The sequence below is a fragment of the Delphinapterus leucas genome, chromosome 17, assembly GCF_059928025.1.
Source record: "Delphinapterus leucas isolate spDelLeu-1000000601 "Yukka" chromosome 17, BTC_Dleu_Yukka2, whole genome shotgun sequence".
Lineage (NCBI taxonomy): Eukaryota > Metazoa > Chordata > Mammalia > Artiodactyla > Monodontidae > Delphinapterus > Delphinapterus leucas.
Genome location: NC_143145.1, coordinates 45,174,592 through 45,184,009, shown reverse-complemented (window position 1 = coordinate 45,184,009; position 9,418 = coordinate 45,174,592). Strand labels below are relative to the sequence as shown.

The following is a 9,418-nucleotide window of genomic DNA, read 5'->3' as shown; positions in this document are numbered from 1 at the left end:
AAAATGGCAAATTTAAAACATTGTTTACTAGGTAAATAGTTAAGTTTCTTTGTTAAAATGTAAAATAATATTTATTGAGAAATTTAGTGTATCTAAGGTTCTTCCAGGAGAAATTAACAACTGCTGGGACATTTGTAAACTTACAGAGAAATCTATATATTCCCCGCATCCTAGGATTTCCCTCTTATTTTCACCAGTAAGGGAACTACAGTACTATTTTGATTTTCTCATTCTTTCAACATGCTGACTTAAGGTGTTGCTTTAACATAACGTTTTTAAACCATCTACTCCTACTACTAATCCACATGTTTTGTAAAAATGTTTGTACACAGAACGGGATTCCAAAGAGAAACAGATTGTAACTTAACACCACACACGGAGTTCAGTTGGATTTTATATATAATTCTATACAGTATAAATAATAAATCTGCAAAAGCACATGTGTTCAATAAGTATGAATATTAGCATACACATACACTTCAATTTCAAATGTTATTCCTCTTTCTCTTTCATTACAGGTCAAAAATCCAGAGGGAGGTAGGAAGGAGGAGGTGGGGAACCCCCCTCAATTTATCACCTCAATAAATGACCCACACATACATTTTCCTTGAAACAGTAATTACTACTATCTTCCCTTGATATGGCAGGTGAAGGGTTAAACTAAAGAAGTCTTGTAGTTTGCCATGATTGAAATGAAGGTCTGCTGTCCTCCTTCAGCCCTCATGAAGTTTTCTGCTTCTCTTTCCTATTCTACCCTTGCTGTGAGGTGTGGTGTCCTGTCGGTTACCTACGAACATTCAACTTCATAGGATGAAATAAGAAATGAGTTAACGTAGTAGCTGTGATCTGATCTTTATTTCACTAGATGAGTTTTTCAAACTTTTGAAAACTCAGTAAGAGTATATTTCCCATCACAACTCAGGACACACCAATATTTATGTTTATACATGTGTATGTCTGACTGAAGCAAGAATTTCAACCAGTGTTGACCCTTACTATGTGTAGTGCACTCTGATACCCTTTATTTTATTTTATTCTAGTCTTTGTATTTTTTTCAAATGCTATTTAAGAACCACTAAGTTGATTCCATGATCCTTCAAGTCTTGACCTAAAGGGTTGGAAAACACTGTCTCAAGAAATGAAAGCAGCTTAAGCTAGAAAGAGCTTGAGTCTTGAAATAGGTTTAAAATCTGACTTTGCTATTGACGGCCATGTGACCTTTGGCAAGATCCTTAGCTCATATGCTCAGTTTCCTCAACCACAGAATGGAGGTAATATTCCTACTTTGCAGGATGATTGTGAGGATCATTGAGTTGACATGTGAAAATCCAAGCCCATTCTCTGATATATGGTAGAATGAAAATAAATATTAGTTCATGGATCATCCCTTAAATCTCAAAAAACCTAAGAGGGCGCAAGCTCTCTGTAGAAACACTGCTTTTCAAACCCTTTTAAACCTTCTCCCTCTCCTTCCTTCTCAGTCTTTTTCACAAACTCATAGACAAAACACTTGTTGAAATTCTCTAGTCTGTTAGGGGCCAAGTGAGCCACGGCCACGGCCACGGCCACATCAGCATACACCGGAAGCAATCAGAAGTCCAGGGTAATGCTGGTGGCATGCGTCGCCACAGGATCACCTTTTACAAATACCACCCAGGCTACCTTGAGAAAGTTGGTATGAGGCATTACCACTTAAAGAGGAACCAGAACTTCTGCCCAACTGTCAACCTTGATAAATTATGGACCTTGGTCAGTGAGCAGACTTGGGTAAATGCTGCGAAGAACAAGACTGGAGCTGCTCCTATCATTTATATGGTGCTATTGGGCTACTACAAAGTTCTGGGGAAGGGGAAGCTCCCAAAGCAGCCTGTCATCGTGAAGGCCAAATTCTTCAGCAGAAGAGCTGAGGAGAAGATTAAGGATGTGGGTGGGGCTTGTGTCCTGTGAGCTTGAAGCCACATGGTGGAAGATTCATTAAATGTTAACAAGTGCTTTTCAAAAAATATAAATCAATAAATCAATAAATTCACTAGTCTAAAGAATAAGAAATTACTAAATAAGGAACGTTTAATATCTCAAACTTTTCCACCAATTTCTGTGCAGACCTAATAAACAATTCTTTGGAATATTGGGTCAAAACCAGTATAAACTTCAAAATTCTTGGCGTGATGCTTGTCCATTATGATCTGGCTCTGTTTTCATCTGCAACATTATATCAAATTATTGCTACTTCCCTCAGCTTCCAAAGAATACCTGATTCAGTCCCGTTAGTTCCTGCCTTGTCATGTTCTGTTACACCTTTGTATTTTGTAAATGTTTCCTTTGTGCTGGCCTCATCATCTCATCCCAGCTTTCTGTTCTGACACTGAACTGCCTATGTAATCTTGGGCAAATTACTAATTCAGTATTTCTAAACATACTTTCCTCTTCTGTAATATAAGAATAATAATATTTACCACATGAAGATTCTTGAAAGTATATAATGACATCAGGGTTGTAAATTGCCTGACATATAATAAGCACTCAATGAATGATGATTGTTAATATTTTTATTATGTTTATCAGTCAAAGCTGAGTTAAAGTAGCATCTATTCTAGCAAATCTTTGCTGACACTCTTGTTCTAGATTACATGCCTTACTTCTGGACTCTCTTCACACTCTGTGCAAACGTCTTATTGCATCATGTTCTAAGTGTTTGTTTTCTTGCTGCCTCCTCTACAAGACTAGAAAAACTCTTAAAGGACAAGGACATGTCCTTTACCTTCAAATCTAGAGCATCTAGTAGGGTGCCTGGAACATTATAAGGCTTTTAATATGTTTGTTTGCTTAACTTGTTTTATGGATGACTAAAATACAAAAGTACATAATTACCACCTCTACCATACCTTTTAGAACTGGAGAACTATAAGAAAAGAACGGGTAGTCACTGGAAGAAATACTACTCAAAATAAAAATGCTGTTCTGTAATTTTAAAGACAAAGTAATGCTAAGGAATTATTTCTTCATTTTTAGCTTCCTTGGATTGCTTTAGAAGCCTGAAAAGTAAGAGTTCCTTTTTACAGTGACTCCAGTAGTTATTTTCATTCATTTAACAACAGTTTATTGTGTAACAGCAGGGTACACTACTCTATGTGTTGGGGATATAGCAATGAAAAAAATAAAAGTCCACACCATAGAGGAATTTACATCCCAATGGAAAAAAGAGCCAAATAACTTAAATAAATATATTATATAAAATATAATATATAATAGGTAGCAATAGGTGCTATAGAAAAAATAAAGCACAATAAGGAAATGGACGGGATTTCCTGTTTTAGTAAACCTGAATCTGTTATGAGACAATATTTGAGGAAAAACCTGAATGAAGCAAAGAAATAAACAATGTGTTTAGGTCTCTGTAACACTTCTACACTTAATTCTAAAATTTTCCAGGATTGAAGTTGATAATAAACTAGGAAAGCAACTTTGTCACCCTAAGCAGTTGAAGGGGAGACCACCTCAGATGCTTAAAGTGGCATAACGAGCAGACATTTCAACTCAAGCACTAATTGAATTTCAGCCATGACCTTGCAGGAACACACCGAACTCTATTTAAAATTGCTATAGCAGTGACTCCGTGACTTAAAAGAAGTGTTCATGTGACCTGCAACCCTTTTATGTCACCAACTTCTTTTATCTGTTCAAAAAAGCCTGAACACTGACCCATATCTGCTAGGTTACTTGACTTAGTATTTCATTTATTTGGTCACTAAAATTAGTAAGAGTTCACTCCATCTAACTTTAAATAACTTAAACTTGACCAACTCCTGCATCTTTTTCAATACTGCCTATATCATAAGCCTGCATGGCTTCAATGTTAGTAAAATCATATCATAGACTAACGTTTCTCACTCCTTCGACCAATTGGTTACAACATCCAAGGTTTTTCTATTGACATAAATTTGTTTTTGAAAACAAATCTCAAGCTCATATTAACATAGTCATTTCAAAGTATCTAAATTAACTCTCTTGCTTTTTAAAATGTCTACTGAAACACCATAAGCTGTAAAAACAGTATAATTTCTCTAAGGGGTATTTCTAGCCATGTTCAAGTTATATAAACATACTTGCAGTACTATAGGAAATCGAACTTGAATAAGAGAAAGGGACTCTCTAACTTCTTTCTGACAACAGTTGAAATAAACCTGTGTTACCCAGATAGTTAAGTAGCATTGCATACAAGTTAGTAAATAAGGAGGGGGAAAACACTACATTGGTTGAATTTATGGCTTATTTTGCATATTAGTGAAAATGTCTGATGTATAGGTAAAACAATAATACCCCACCTGCAATGGATACTGCAACTTACATTTCTAAAATTTTGGGGAAGCATGTCTATCAGTATTATAACAGACTTTATAATAGACTCACATCTTAAAATAGATGTAATTTATTAGTTATTACTGTAGCTAAAAGTTGGATATATATTAGTTATTTCATGCAACTTTAGAAATACATGCAAACTCATTTAATTTAACATGCAACAATATTGACTGCAAATATCTCAAATGTATATATGTTCAACCAGAGAGACCCAAAACTCCATGTGCACATAGATGACATAAAATTATTCAGTTAAATTATTTAAAGAAGTTCTCTTCATTATTCACCAGTCATCTTTCTACTATCTTTTCATCTTCCAAAACCAACAAATCATTTAAGGATATATTTATGTGTTAATGGATTGGGGGGGTGGGCAGGGAGTGATGGTGGCCTAGCCCTAATTCTTCAATTGGATATGTATGTGCAGCACAGCTTCATTCGAGCTGAAAATTTGTCTAATATTTAAATAATATGCAAGGTCAGTATCATTTTTCTACTATATTTAGTGATTTGTAAGGCTGTTTTAATTGTTAATTGGCTCTCCTGTGATGTAGCAATAACCAGATCACTATTTCCCAAACTTGTCTTGTCAGAAGAATCACTAGATCACAGTCCAGGCCTACTAATTCAGGATTTCCAGAAGTGAGGTCTGAATTTCTAACAAGAAACTGAGACGCTGCTTCTTACCTTTAGGCAAATCTGGGAAAAGCTGAACTAAGTAATTGATGAATTGTAAATAAAGGCTGAGAATCATCATCTTTTACATGTGCAAATAACTTCTTATAGGTCTTTCCTCTGACTCAAAGCCAGGATCAAGAGTAAATATTATGGTTACCAGGTGGGACAGAGAGGGAGGGATAAATTGTGGGATTGGGGTTGACATACACACAGTATTATATATAAAATAGATAACTAATAAGGACCTACTATAACCTATAACTAATAACTACTCAGTACTCTGTAATGATCCATATGGGAAAAGAATCTCTAGAAAAGTGTGGATATATGTATATGTATAACTGATTATCTTTGCTGTCCAGCAGAAAGTAACACAACATTGTAAATCAACTATACTCCAATAAAAATTTATTATAAAAAGAGTAAATGTGATAACAAAATGGATTCAAGACTTGAATGTAAGAACTAAGACAATAAAACTAGAAGAAAACATAGGCAGTACACTCTTCGACATCAGTCTTAGAAGTATCTTTCTAGATATGTCTCCTCAGGTGAGGGAAACAAAAACAAAAATAAACAAATGGGATTACATCAAACTAAAAAACTGTGCAGCAAAGGAAACAATCAATAATGCGAAAAGACAACCTATCAAATGGGAGAAGATATTTGCAAATTATATAACTGATAAGGGGTTAACATCCAAAATATATAAAGAACTTATACTATTCAACAACAAACCTAATTTTTTTTTTTTTTTTTTTTTTTTTTTGCGGTATGCGGTCCTCTCACTGTTGTGGCCTCTCCTGTTGCAGAGCACAGGCTCTGGACACGCAAGCTCAGCGGCCATGGCTCAGGGGCCTAGCCGCTCCGTGGCATGTGGGATCTTCCTGGACCGGGACACGAACCCGTGTCCCCTGCATCGGCAGGCGGACTCTCAACCACTGCACCACCAGGGAAGCCCCAACAAACCTAATTTAAAAATGGACAAAGGAGCTGATATTTTTCCAAAGTAGATGTACATATTGTACATAAAAAGATGTTCAACATCACCAGTTATAAAACCACGATGAGATATCACCTCACACCTGTCAGAAAGGCTGTTATCAAAAAGACAAGGAATAACAAGTGTTGGCAAGGATGTGGATAAAAGGGAAGCCTCACAGTATGTTGGTGGGAATGTAAATTGGTGCAGCCCCTGTGGAAGACAGTACGGACATTCTTCATAAAATTAAGAATAGAACTACTATATGATCCAACTATCACACTTCTTGGTATTTATCCAAAGAATACAAAACCTAATCTGCACCCCGTGTTCATTGCACCCACATGTTCATTGCAGCATTATTTACAATAGCCAAGAAATGGAAACAACCCTAAGTGCTAATCAACAGATAAGTGGATAAAGAAGATGTGGTGGAGTACTACTCAGCCATAAAGAAGAATGAAATTTTGCCATTTGCAGCAACATGGATGAACTTGGAGGGTATTATGCAAAGTGAAATAACTCAGAAGGAGAAAAACAAATACCATATTATTTCACTCATATGTGGAATATAAAAAAAATAATAAACAAACAAAAACAAAATAAATGAACAAACCAAACCAAATAAAAACAAACACGTAGATACAGAGAATAGACCAGTGTTTACCAGAGGGGAAAGGGCAGGGGGGAGGGCAAAAACTGGTAAAGGGGGTCAACTGTATGGTGACGAATGGAAACTAAATTTTTGGTGGTGAACACATCATAGGGTATACAGAAGTAGATATAGAATGTCGTCCTCATGAGACATATAATGTTATTTTAAAACCTCAAGAAATTAAATTTTTAAAACAGTAAATGTAATTATCATTGACTTTACAGTGGGGGCAAGAAAAAAAATATTATTCCAACAAATGACATCACAGTTCCTAAAAAATTTATCTTTGTTTGGAAGTAATAATATGTTGAGGATTCACTTTGAGTGGTAAAGTTGAGATTAGGAGAGCATGGCAAGAAGACAAAAGAAGCCTTTCCTTTCTGTGAGTCATGAGTCTATCAGAATAAGGCAAGAAAGAGAAATGACATTTTCTTTTAGTAAAGTAATATTGCAATGTTTTATTTACTCTTTGTTCAAAGAGACAATATCTTTGACCTGGTTAGTATGATGGGGATCTTTTGAACAGGTAAAAAAAAAAACACAATTACTAAATAGAGTAAGAATGTTCCTAAAGCTAGATAAAATGTATATATTTTTCAAAAATATGCATAAAGGCATAGGAGAGCTAACAAGGCAGTGACAACTTGACATCTCAGAGGGGAGAAAAGAACAGAAAAGGGAGTCCAATAATCAGCACCCTTCAAGGGATTTGCTGATTCTCAAGTAGAAAATGAGAAGCTGAAAATAATTTCTGGATGTCTCATAAGACTAAGGCATAAAAATGGAGTTCAGGGCGCATTAAGGAAGAGGGTCACCAATGTAAACACCCTAGCTTTTAGCTGAGACCCCTGAAGGTCATACCCTAGAAATAGAGACAAACTAAAAGAAGCTGGGCCCCTGAAATATTGCAAACTGTCTTCAAGTCAGCTCAGTTCCTTGTTTGATTGAGATGATCTTCTTGACTCTTAATTGCCTGACACAAGTAGCATAAATCTTCTGGAGGATGCTAATACATCCAAAGACTCAAATTGCCTTTACAAATATTCATATACAAGGTTCATCACTAAGTTACAAGGGATACCAGGAGACAAGACCTAATGACCAAACACAAACAAGCAATAAAAATCATACAAACAAAATAGATAGTAGAAATAGACTAACAGGTGATTTAGATATTGAGATATTAGAAGTACCAGACACAAACTCTTAAGATGTATGATTTTATACACAATATATTGATGACAAAATGAAAATTTTCATCAGAAAAGTAAAAATTCTTAAAAAAAAACAAATGCTAATTTCAGAATTGAAAAATACAACTGAAAATAAGAACACAATAAGTGGAAGTAACAGGACCCAGGAGAGAAAACCATGATCAGTAATTTGAACAGAGGAGTTTAATATAGAGAATGGTTAGCTAGGCATAAATTTATTAACTAAGTAACTAAAAGAGTAGGATAATAACTCTAATATATCATGGAAGTAGCAACTTCAAGGAGTTAATACCACACCTACAACAGAAATAGGGAAACGAAGGGAAGACATTGACATTATTAAAACTTAGAAACTTAGAGGAAGAGTCCTGTGAAGCTGAAACTTGGGCTTCTGAGGAGGAGGTCCTGGCCAGCTGGTGTTGGTGTTTCTGAGTCTGGGACTTAAATCTCTGAGATTCTGTGGCCTCAGAGGGAAGAACAATGAAGGTATCTCTGCTAGCTTCATATGGAAAAACTGCAAACAGTATTCAGCTGATGCAACAGAAAGGCATTTCAAGAAGCATGGAGGTAATGCTCAAAGGATCTGGTAGGAGAAAGAAATCTCATAAGAAACTCATGGGATACAGAGTAAGAAACATGTTCCTTTTTCCTCCTGCAATCTTGCACTCTACCTCTAGTGTTTCCTCTTGTCAGATCCTAACGCAGAACCAGAAGACCTAATGTAGATCTTAGTGACAAAGCAGAAATGTGGTTTGCAGAGTCCCAGTTCAGCATCTCAAAGCAGAGTACAGAAGAGTGGGTTTGGAGCTGAGAGGCAATAATGTAATTACTGACACAGTAGATTTAACAGCAGATTAAACTCAGTGAAGAGAGCATTTGTTATTCGGAAAGGGACAGAAAAAAATATCTAGACTGAAGCTGTAGAGAAAAAAGAGAGAATACAGAAAAGAGAATAAATTAAGAGTTCTACCATATATATAATTGGAGTCCCAGAAAGGGAAGAGAGAGAAGAGAAACTGAAGCAATATTTGAAGGATAATGACAAATGACTTTCCAAAAATTTGACAAAAGATATCAAGGTACAGATTTAAGAAGACTGCTAAACACTGAGAAAAACTCACCTAAGGCTAGTATAGTGAAACAGAAAATCAAAGACAAGAAAAAATGTTTTTTAGCATTCTTAAAGAGGGGAAAAATCAGATTATTTTCTGTGTTCTTTTTCTTTCTAGAACTAATAAGTGATTCTCATTTTAGTTATTGTCACCACTAGTCACTCTGTTACATGTGCCTAAAATGTGCTTTATATTTCCTTTTCACTTATTTCTATACCCAACTTATCAAAAGTCCATTTCTTTATGGCTCCACTGTATATTTCAAATATATTCTTCTTTCTATGTTCATCACTATTACCCTACTCTCAGCTACCATTATCTCTAACTCATAGTACAAGCAGACCTTGGAGATATTGCAGGTTCAGTTCCAGAACACCACAATAAAGTGAATATCATAATAAAGTAAGTCACATGA

The 9,418-nt window shown here is 35.5% G+C and overlaps 1 pseudogene; it reads left to right on the top strand.

The window, feature by feature from the left end:
• Positions 1-1,265: 1,265 nt before the first annotated feature.
• Positions 1,266-3,305, top strand: LOC149746950 (large ribosomal subunit protein uL15 pseudogene; annotated as a pseudogene).
• Positions 3,306-9,418: the final 6,113 nt, after the last annotated feature.